At 40.8% G+C, this 11117-nt stretch overlaps 1 pseudogene; it reads left to right on the top strand.

Moving 5' to 3' along the window:
• Window positions 1-8558: 8558 nt before the first annotated feature.
• On the top strand, window positions 8559-9576 carry LOC149015694 (auxin-induced protein 10A5 pseudogene; annotated as a pseudogene).
• The last annotated feature ends 1541 nt before the right edge of the window (window positions 9577-11117 follow it).

Here is an 11117-nt window from a genome sequence, read left to right as displayed (position 1 = left end):
AGGGGATGAGACCGAACGACCCGGGAGCAAGGGGACAGGGCGCAAGACCGGAACCAACCCGGAGAGGACAGGAATCACATGTGGGGGCAATGGAGGGTTGCAATGGAAGACTGGGCCACGGGCGCAAGACCGGAACCAACCCGTGAGAGGACGGAGAGCCCGACCATATGTGGAAACCAAAGGGGATGAGCCGAGCGGGGACAGAGGACCAGGTGAAGGAACCGGAAAGGATCGGGGACGAGGAATGGACGATCGGACGACTTGATGTAACAAGTAGAAGACGCATTGGCTAGGCAACCCGACAGCGCCGGACAGACCAATGGTGATGTGAGAGAGTGGGACCAACCCCCAGCCATGGAAGTCCCGAGGGAGCGGACCCATACCAACCGATGATGAGTGAATGAGACCCAAAGAAGACGGGCATGACAAAGCATGCGCCAACAGAGACCAGCAATAAGAGTTAGATTCATACACAGGCCAACATAGCAATGGGTAACGAAGAATGGATTAACGCGAGAGCGAAACCACCGTACAAGGTAGACACAAGAAACAGAGCGAGAAGAAGCGCAAGGAGAAGAGGCAACCCAGGAAGGTGATGGGACGACAAACACCGAAGACCGCAAGTGGTTAGCGACGAGCAGTCCGACAAGAGGGAAGGCGTGAAGAGATAACAAGGGATAGTTATAAGATTGAGAACAAAGACGAGAGGGAAGACAGAGAACAGGGGAGAGGGGAGACACACGAAGACAGAAAAGACGAATAAGATTATTATTGGATCTATGGTTACGACACGATATTATGTAGATATGTTATGTTAGTGGGAGGTTGATTACTCGAACCGATTGGGCGGATCACACTTCGGTATGCGGATTGGGACCGGTGGGAGGATGTGACAAATAGATTGGCGGATTCTGAGGAAAACAAACAAAGAGCCATGGTGAGATGAACAACAATGAATAAAGTATTTCAAACCACCAATCAGGCTACTAATCAGATAGAAGATTGGGAGACCGAGATTAAACGTGATCAAGAAGGTGAGAGGAACCAGGTCCCCTTACCTCATTATCAACAAAACAAAAATCAAATGCAGATCTTGGAGAACCCCTTGTGAACCTTTACTACTCCACATGGAGAACACAGTTTGAATCAACCACCAAAGCCAACAACAACAACAACTAATCTACAAAATATGCAAAGAGAAATGCAACAACAAAAGCTTGAGCTCTAAGGAGTGGCGAGAGGTCTTGTTGACCAAATCGCATACCACTAGGACTTGACCAGAATACTCAAGAAGGAAGATTATGCGAGGCAATTCAACTTGTACATATTAGAAGATGTCCAGAGGATGAGGTTCAAGATGGATAGGACCAGTGAAGTAGGTTCAAGCAGCCAAATGAACGTGATTGAGAAAGGAACCAAGGGGTAAAACTTGCGAAATACTGATCGCTTGTTTGGGGTTAGGCAAACTCAAGATCTACCTAGGAGACACCAAGGAGAAATTCATAGAGCAAATGGAGTTGTGGTTAGGTCGGGAAACCCAGGGGGTTGGCCAACTGAACCTGATCACCAACCCTACCACCTTCACATTATTCTGATTAGGAGAGCATTCGATCACCTCCAAGAAGATACTGCAATGACAATGGGCTCAGGAGACAGACGGATGAGTTAGAGAAGAAGCTTGATGAGCAGGATCATGATGATGACTACGAAGTTGTTGATTGAGGACCTTCTTAGGTGAAATTATGAGAGTGCCACTTCCACCTAACATCATTATATCGGCATTTGTTCCTTTTGAGGGTAAGTCCAATCCTTGAGAACATATTAGTTATTACAAATCAGTAATGATAGTAATTGGGAGAGAGGATGAGTTGTTATGCCAAACCTTCCCGGCCTCCCTCAAGGGCCCAACAATAAAATGGTTCACTAGCCTAAAGCCGGGATTTATTCATAATTTTTGGGAACTTGGGAGAAAATTCATTGCCCGATTCTGAAATGGCATTGGGAGTAAGAAGACACGATTCTATCTAAGACTACCTCTTGAGATTTGATAAAGTTGTGGTTGATATTAAAGAACTAGATGATACAGTAGCGTACAATGCACCATGGGATGGGATCACACATTCCCGATCACTAGAATCTTAACTCCAAGACAAGCCCAAGACTTATGCAGCCCCACTCAAAAGGTGTTAGAAGTATGCCATGGTCTCAAAGGTTACTAAATCTCTGCTAGAGATCACCAAGGGCAATGAGGATACCTTCACACCTTTAAATACCAAGCATTCAAAGAGCCTCAAGCAAATTCAGGATTAAAACCTCTTGAAGTGGACATGTAAACTACACTCTTGACCAGAAGACAGAAAGATGACTAAGTATTGTCGTTTTTATAAAGACTATGGCCATTACACAGATGATTGTAGAAACCTCAAGGTGGAAATTAAAAAGCTTATCCAAGAGGGTCAACTCGAAAAAGTACGTCCGAAGGTTAAAACAATACTGGGAGAAGTCCTTGACCAAAAAGAGGTAAAGATTGAAATGCCTAGATCGAGCTTTTATGTAACTATTCCATCTTAGTTTCAATGAATTGTAATTTTTAGCTGACTTCAAATACTTGTGTCTTTTAACACCTCTTCAGGAGGATATTTGTCACACCCCACCCGCCAATCTCGGTTACCCGCCCGACAACCCGTGGGAGCGAACCATCACAGGATCCACGGTCTTATCATCAATAATAATAAATGGAAGTAATAGATAATCATGAGCAAGAATAAGTGCAATAATTAATAGAAAGATTATAGGGGTCCAAATACTCCAATAAAATAATAAAGGAAAGAATCAATGATCAAAAGAATAGTGAGTTCAGCGGAAGCAATAAAAAATAAACTAAATTATCTTCTTTCCAGTTTCTTTCTCTAAAGCTAAAAACTGTGACTCAAGCTTGGCAAGGAAAGGGGTTCTCCAGTTCTTCTCCAGACGGTCAACAAATTGTCTGACAACCTGTCTCCTCCATCCATCAACGGGTGCTATAAGCGCACTCCATGCATCCGTAGGAGCTCCCGCACAAGTTATCTCCGTCTCCCATTGACGGTGCCACATCTTCTTCATATGAGAGGGGTCTTTCATACGGATCCATTCCAACTTCTGACGTTGGGCCACCATCTGTGCAGTTTATAATATAATACATACAAGAAAAGGAATGAGTTCTGACGAACTCAGTAAGGATAACATAATTCTCATCCATATGTCAACACAATCAGAAAGGCATACATGATATGAATGCTACTAAGATCTAACTATGCAAGTCTCTAATAGTTGACATGCTTTAAGATATACACCAGCCCTCGTCTAGGTAGGTCTAGTCACTTTGATCCCTCACGGATTGATTACCTCTATTGGGATGCTGGGTAAAGAAGTAAGTCCACACCTGGCACAATCCATGGCTGGGGTTTAAGTTAACACTCTCTTACCATGACCATTGGCAATGAGTATTGTCGCATGTCGGGGTTTCTAATCCAATGCAAGTCATAATGGTAACACACTAGATGAAGTCCAGATATTGATAAAGGGCTTATTTTTTTTCATGAAACTCCAGTCTTAGTCTTCATTTTTCAGTAGAGGATATAGAGATTTTTGAAAATAATAGGCGTTGTAAGTGTTGTTATTTATTAGTTTTTTTTAAGTGGAACATTTTCTCATTATGATGAGTTGCCTTATGGCACCAACCAACTCGGTTCCATATCCTTCGAACCTAGGAATGAGAACCCTCATAGACTGGCTACCGCTATTGGACTCCACTCCCTAACCCTATGGTCATCCACATATTGTTGGGGCGGAATGCTCTCATGACTCCTCACGACACCCGGTCAGCTCCTTGAACGTCCATGAGCCCAACCCTAACATATGGAACCCTACCATTGCATGAGCAATAGTGGACCACTGAATCTCCGCATGGATTGGTTACCGCTGTAGGATAAAACAGAGTCATGTCACCATCATCATGGGTCATCCGGCTTCAATTCCCCTACCAAAAGGGTAGTAATATGTGGGGTACCTAACCATGTAGTTCTAGACTTCCTAGGTATGTCATCCAGTAGTCAAGATAGTGCTAGAGGCATTAGTGAGCATGTGTTCCATACCACAACCCTCTGATATCTCAAGCCAAGATATCTCAATGGAATACCCTTACCATCTCAACTACAATACTCCAATCATCATCATACCACAACTAGTTGTTCAATATCATAAATGATAAAGTACATAAAAGAACATCAAAAATAGCAAGTATATAATAAGATCAACATGCTTTATACAATTACAACAAGATATATGATTAAAGAATAGTAAAGAAAGACATTGATCTAGCATGTTCAAGTCATTGCAAAAAGACAAGAATGTATATCCTTACGTGTAAATAAGTAGAAGTCATCTAGAACGCAAACCAAAAATAATTATAAGACTTTCAAAAAAGATAGTCCTCCTAAATACAACATTACATGATCATATAAGAGAAATGAGTCAAATCAGATAAAAGCCAAAAGCCACATACTCACTGAACCCCAGCTGGTCGCTTGGCTTAAGCAACCCCTTGAGCAACTGCCCCAAAAATAGAATGCTCAAATCCGAAACTCACGCTTTTGATCATCCGATTTCAATTCGAAATTTGAACCAAACAAGTCCAAAATCAAGGGGTAAAACAAAACCCTAAAAATTAACGTAGATCTAACACCCAAAATCCTCCCTTAATTGGATCCATCATTTCCACGAATGCAGGGATTCGTTTTTGGACAGGATCCCATCAACAACATTAAAAAGGGGATACCATAACAAGAAGGATCACAAACAACAAAAAAGGGAACAAAACAACACTATTTAATAGCTGAAGAGAGAGACTGAGTGAATGGGGATTCACTTACCTCAACCAGATCAGCAAGAACAGAAGGGAGAAGCTTCCAGATCACAATCCGCACTTCGCTCACCTTCCAGCATGTCCCCATTGTCGCCTAACCATCCAAAATAGCAATTTTGAATATAATAATGCATTAATAGGGAGAGGGTTGCTATTTATAACAAATAGAGGGCGAAATAGGGATAAAACCTAGCAATCAGGACCTAGCGGTCGCTTGGGGCGGTTGATTGGTTCAATCAACCACCTTAAGCAACCACCCCCTAGTACATTGCTATACAAGGGTGCTTTGCTCAAGGGGTTGACACCCAACCTCAACCTAACCCTAATCAACACATGGGGGAGGTCTTACCTTCCACCAGAGATCCAACTTCCAAGTAAGGCAGGTTCATCATCAAGAGAATCCAAATCCATGGGTTCTGAATATGGATTATAGACTTCTATCCAGACACTCCACAACTTAACCCGGCTAGACCTTTGGGTTATCGGACCTGCAAAACGGATTCTAGGTTAGAATCACGAGGGTTATTACAATATTTACAAGAAGTCTGCTCTCAGCCCAAGCATCTCTTTATGGGGACATTCGAGTCTCTCAACGAGGACAAAGAGGTTGAGTAGTTCAGCACAAGTACCTCTTTAAGAGGACATTTTTGCCTCTCAACGAGGACAAAGATGTTGAGTAGTTCAGCATGAGCACCTCTTTAAGAGGACATTTGCATCTCTCGATGAGGACAAAGAGGCTAAGTAGGTCAGCTCGAGCACCTCTTTACAAGGACATTTGTGCCTCTCGATGAGAAGGAAGAGATTGAGTAGTTCAACCCGAGAACATGTTCACGAGGATATTTATGCCTCTTGAGGTGGACGAGAGGCTAAGTAGTTCATCTCGAGCACCCCTAAATAGGGATAACAATACATCTTAAATGAGGAGATTGAGTTGGGAAGTTCAGTTGAGAACCCCTAAATGGAGAAAATAGTACCCCTAGACGAGTGGATGAGGCTTTAGTCGAGAAGCTCAACCTGAGCACCCCTAAATGGGGATGATAGTAACTCTTGATGAGGAGATAAGGCCTGAGTCGAATAGCTCAGCCCGAGCACCCCTAAACAGGGACAATAGCACCTCTTGAAGAACCCAACTAGGGGCTTTTGGATTTGTCAGGACAAAGTCTAGAGACAGAGTTGGAGTTAAGACAAGAAAGATTGGGGAAAGGAGAAGAGAAATTAAAATAAGTACCCAAGATTAGGGCACCTGGCAAAATGAGCAATCCATCCAGTCAAATGAAATTGACCACATGGAATGGGAGGCTCTTGTAGTGGTAAGGAACCAGCCCTGAGAACCCCGAATGGTCGGACTAGGCAAGGAACTAGCCTGAAAACCCCCATTGTAGGGCTACGCAAGGAACCAACCTAAGAACCCCCATGGTGATGGGCTAGACCACAACTAAGTCAAGATAAACATGAAAAACCCCAACCAGGATAGATGTGAAGAACCCCTGTCAGAATAGATGTGATGAACCTCTATCCAGATGTATGTAAAGAACCACGTCGGAAAGAACATGGATTAGGAGAACAAGAACTTCGGGTCTGGAGAACCACATTCAAAGAGTCTCTGAAGAAAGACTAAGTCAAAGGGGCTGGTTATAGAAGTAATCACTCCAGTGTGTCCATAGTGAGATATGGTGGAGTGACTTTTGGAGCAACAACTCAATTAGAGTCAAGTATGGGGATTGCCGAAAGTGGGAATATGCTCCCAAAGGAAACCCACATCATGCTTCACTAGGTGAATGAGAATCATGGAGTAATCACCTAGAGGTAACCTCTATATAAATCCAACTCATGGGATTCGTGAGGTGTGAAGAACTATCTTCCACTATTGCTTAAGCTTTGTGAACCCCTCTCAGTGCCTTCAACTATTGTGTCTAGACTAATCTGATCTTCAGAGGCAGTTCCAGGTCAGGCCCTCTAACTCTTCTTGTAAGTGCAGATCATCCCTTTAATTGGGTAGTGTATGAAAAGCTCTGAAGAGGTCGTCCTGCTACTCAGTTAGTGCCAAAGTTCTAGATGCAACACTGACCAGTTACCGATCATTGCCTTAGTAAGCTATGGGATATTAGCAACTTTTTCTAGTTGTTTCACTCTTAAGAGCAGGTTCTTAAGGGTTACTCACTCATCTTCCACTAAAAACACAATCCCTGTTCGACTTACATGTGTAAATAAGCAAACCACCAGCATTCATCCTAAGCCAAGATCAAACTCGATCTCAATGAGATGGCAAAAGACCAACACTTTTATGTAGGAGGTTAGAGTTCAAATCCCCCCCCCCCCCCCCAAAAAAAAAAAAAAAAAAAAAAAAAAAAGAAAGAGGAAGAGAAGAAGCTCTTTTAAAGGGATGGTATCATTTCAAGGCAAAAGTTTGTGTACTATACATTCCCAATTAGCATTTTTTCTATATACGGGTAGAAGATTGTTTTTTGGCAGTGGCCCCATCAGTGTAAGAGACCAATGTAAGCGTGCATAGGGGCACTAACATGGTGGAATTTCAAATATTTCACTTGGCTTTTGCCTATGCATAGGTACCACATAGTATAGTAGAGGATAGCTATCTGATTGTTCAACCTGTGGCCCATGAGAGTATGCGATAAATGGATGAGATCGTCTATACAGGACCGTGCTCCACTTTCACCCTTCTACCATTAGGTTTGGGTTCACCTTGTTAGTGCTTAGAAATGAGCTCCCTTCTAACATGATGGAGCGTGTGAGATGAGTATACTCTTCTACCCTGAAGACCCTGAAGACTTCAATTTTTTTCTTTCTGGAGTGATGGACTAGTCGTTTCAAGTGTAGTTTGCCTCTGCACAAGTAAGCATTGCATGTTAAAATTATATGATCAATCACTATTAGAGAAAAGACCATCGCCTGATTGCATGACCATGGCATTCGTACAGAGTCTCAATAAAATGACCATTTTATTCCTTTACAACGTGAAATATCTCTTTAATCGAAATTCCAATATCTCCCCTCAACAGGTTATATATGGTGGGACAAAAGCTAGACAACCAGATAGCATTCTATTTCCTTACAATTTCCTTTGGGTTTTTTGGGTGAAAGTTTCCTTACAATATAATATCCCTTTCATTTCTTTTGAGGCGTTGAAATTCTCAACACCATCTTCCATATAGTGGGCGTTTCACATGGAATTCTCTTGATTGCCATCTTGCTCGATCTTCCACGGACTAAAAATCTATTAAAATATTAGAAGCAGCAGAAAAAGTGATTTTAAAAGCACAAACTCAATTAATATCGACCAAATGAAGATACCAATGCAAATTTGACCAGTATTGTATTCGAAAGAACCAGATACCTGATACCTCATGAGTTTAGACTGTTAGGGCAGTTGGATCAGCAACTGAATCCATAAATTATTAATGCAGAACCCGAGAGAGAGAGAGAGAGAGATTTCTTAACGCCAGTTCTAATTATTTATGATTATAAGATAAAAACCCTGATGGGTTAGATCCTTGTAGAGAGAGAGAGAGGTAAAAGAAAAAATGAAAATAGGTTAAAAGAAGGACAAAGAAAATGTTAAAAAATAAACAAGAGGTGACCAAACTTCTATAAATTGCAACACAATTCATTTAGGATTCACTACTCAAACAAGCATTTCTGGAAGAAAAGAAAGGTAGAGAGTGTTTACCAGCTGAGAGGAACCCATGGAATCCAAGAAGTCTAACAAGATCAGTGAGATAGTTAGGCTTCAACAGATTCTCAAGAAGTGGAAGAAGCTTGCGAATGCACCAAAGAACAGCAGCAGCAGCAGCAACACCAGCAATAGTGGTAATGGTAGCAAAAGCATCAATTTTCTTAAGAGAACATTGTCTTTCACTGACATTTCTTCTTCAGTTTCTGGTGACGCTGTACCTAAAGGATACCTAGCTGTCTGTGTTGGAAGGGAAATGAAGAGATACACAATCCCAACACAGTATCTGGGTCACAAAGCATTTGGAATCCTACTGAGAGAAGCAGAAGAAGAATTTGGATTTCAAAATGAAGGAGTTTTAAGGATTCCTTGTGAAGTATCTGTGTTTGAGAGGATCTTAAATGTGGTGGAGCAGAAGAAGGAGCTTTTCATCATGAATGATTTTGGGTTTGGTGGAGAGAATGAGATCTCTGGCTTTTGCTCATCAGAAGCTGAGCTCACTCCATCTCGCCATCCTCCAAAGCCCATGTGCAGATAATTTATTGTTTTTCTTTTTATCCTCCTTTATCTTTCTGTGAAGGCAAATGAGAGAGAGAGAGAGAAATGAATAGTGTAGACTTTTTTTTTTTTCTAGTGGGAGAACAAGTTGGAAATTATAGTTATCCAAAGTCTCCTTTCTTTTCATTTTTCTGAAGCCATGTATTGAACTCTGATGCTTAACTGCTTTGGGAAGCTGAGTTTCTTATACATACCTGTTGGAGTTGGTGAGGGTTTGCACTCACACACAAACTAATGGAAAATACAATGCTTGAGTTGCACCGATTTCTAGTAAGGCTGTATGAAAATTTGTGGCATTCATCAAATACTGCACTTGGAAAAATTACAAGAAAGGACATTTGTGTAGTGCTTGGAAGCATTATTCAGAAAATAGAGAAAATAGTGACTATATGTAAGAGTTTAAGATCAGATCCTTAATGTGATATCAGTATTAGTATCCCATCTAATTAATCAGACACAAAGAAAAAGGATATGCATATATTGAAGCTTGGTGGAAGGGGTTTCCATACTAAGGACATTTAAGTTAAAGTTGTGTTGTCTGGATCACTTTGTTCTCCCCGGACATTCCTCCACCACACAATAGGGGTGGGAGCCACTTCTGAATACGATCTAAATGAATAAGAGACAAGACCTTCAGTGTATTACACCCCTATTATGTGGTAGAGAAGTATCAAAAGAGCATGTTGTTTTGCCGGTCAGACTTAGCATTGTTAAGCTTGTATTCTAATATTGCATTGCTATCCTTACATTTGGATGGAAAGGGATTTTTATATTCTTATACTCGCCCCAATTTGAGGAATGGTGTTGTGCTGTCATTCTTAAGGGACATAATCTCCTCACAGCCAAACTTGTGATCTTATTCTTTTGCTTCTCATTGTAGTGTCATTGGTTCTCCCTTATTTGGTTTTGTACCTCTATCTTGCTGTCATAGACTTTTTTTTTTGCAAGCAATTGCCTTTTAGTTGTATGTATATTTACCGTTCTTCTCAATGAATTTGATATTACCTAGAAAACAAATCATAACTCGTTCTCCATTGTCTAAAGCAAATCTTATCTTACTGCGGAAGTAGGCAAACTCATAAACAATGTTAACCTTCCTATGCATTATATAACTATTTTTCGTTATTTCCATTTGTTTCTTGTATTGTATGGGTCATTTCTTGCTTGTTAAGACACTATGCTTCAACCTAATGCATCTAGAAATCATCGAGTTCGATCGTGTACCTGTACCAGTAAGGAAGATGAGCAACATGGATGAGTAGTAAATAGTATGAACAGTAGCGATGATGGGTCAACTTTAATGGGGGCATGAGATTAGCATTTATGGTACCATAACATGAGCATTAATGGTGATGAGATCCATTAATCATAAACTCTTTATGATTAAGTTGTTTTGTGGGTTAGTGTCAAACAACTAATTAAGAAGATAACAAAAGAGAATGTATATAACTTGACAACTCTACCCACGAAAGTAGAGGATTATGTTCTCCTCACATTCTTTCATTATATATTTAGGAAAGAAACCGCCTCTGATCCTGATCCACTTTATCGATGCTCAGAGGTTACTCCACTCTTAAATTAATACAAAAGAATAAAAAAAAAAGAACACGATTTTCAACCCATAGAAGTAGAAGATCCAGACTCTGTTGGGATGTATTGATTGGTGTCGTGTAATTACACCAAAAATCAACTGTTTCTTTGGCTATAACGGTTGGGTGCTGTCTGGGTATATCATAAACAAACTGTTTCCATCTATCACTTCTCTTAAATCAGCTTTTTTAGTGAAAAGATAAGAATCTGTTTTCCTTTATTTCTTTCTTTCTGTAATGTGACTGTAAACTTCATTCATGTTTGACATTTGGCAGCTCTAATTATTTAATTCTAAAAGATGAGTTGATCTTTAATTTAGAAGATTCAGGAGGTACCCATTTGTGGAAAGATTAGAATAATCCATCACGGTACATT

Source organism: Hakea prostrata, chromosome 5, assembly GCF_041222555.1.
Source record: "Hakea prostrata isolate BN-2017 chromosome 5, UWA_Hpros_2, whole genome shotgun sequence".
In the NCBI taxonomy this organism is placed as follows: Eukaryota; Viridiplantae; Streptophyta; class Magnoliopsida; order Proteales; family Proteaceae; genus Hakea; species Hakea prostrata.
The sequence above is the reverse complement of the archived record's forward strand: the minus strand, read 5'-3'. Positions and strand labels throughout refer to the sequence as shown.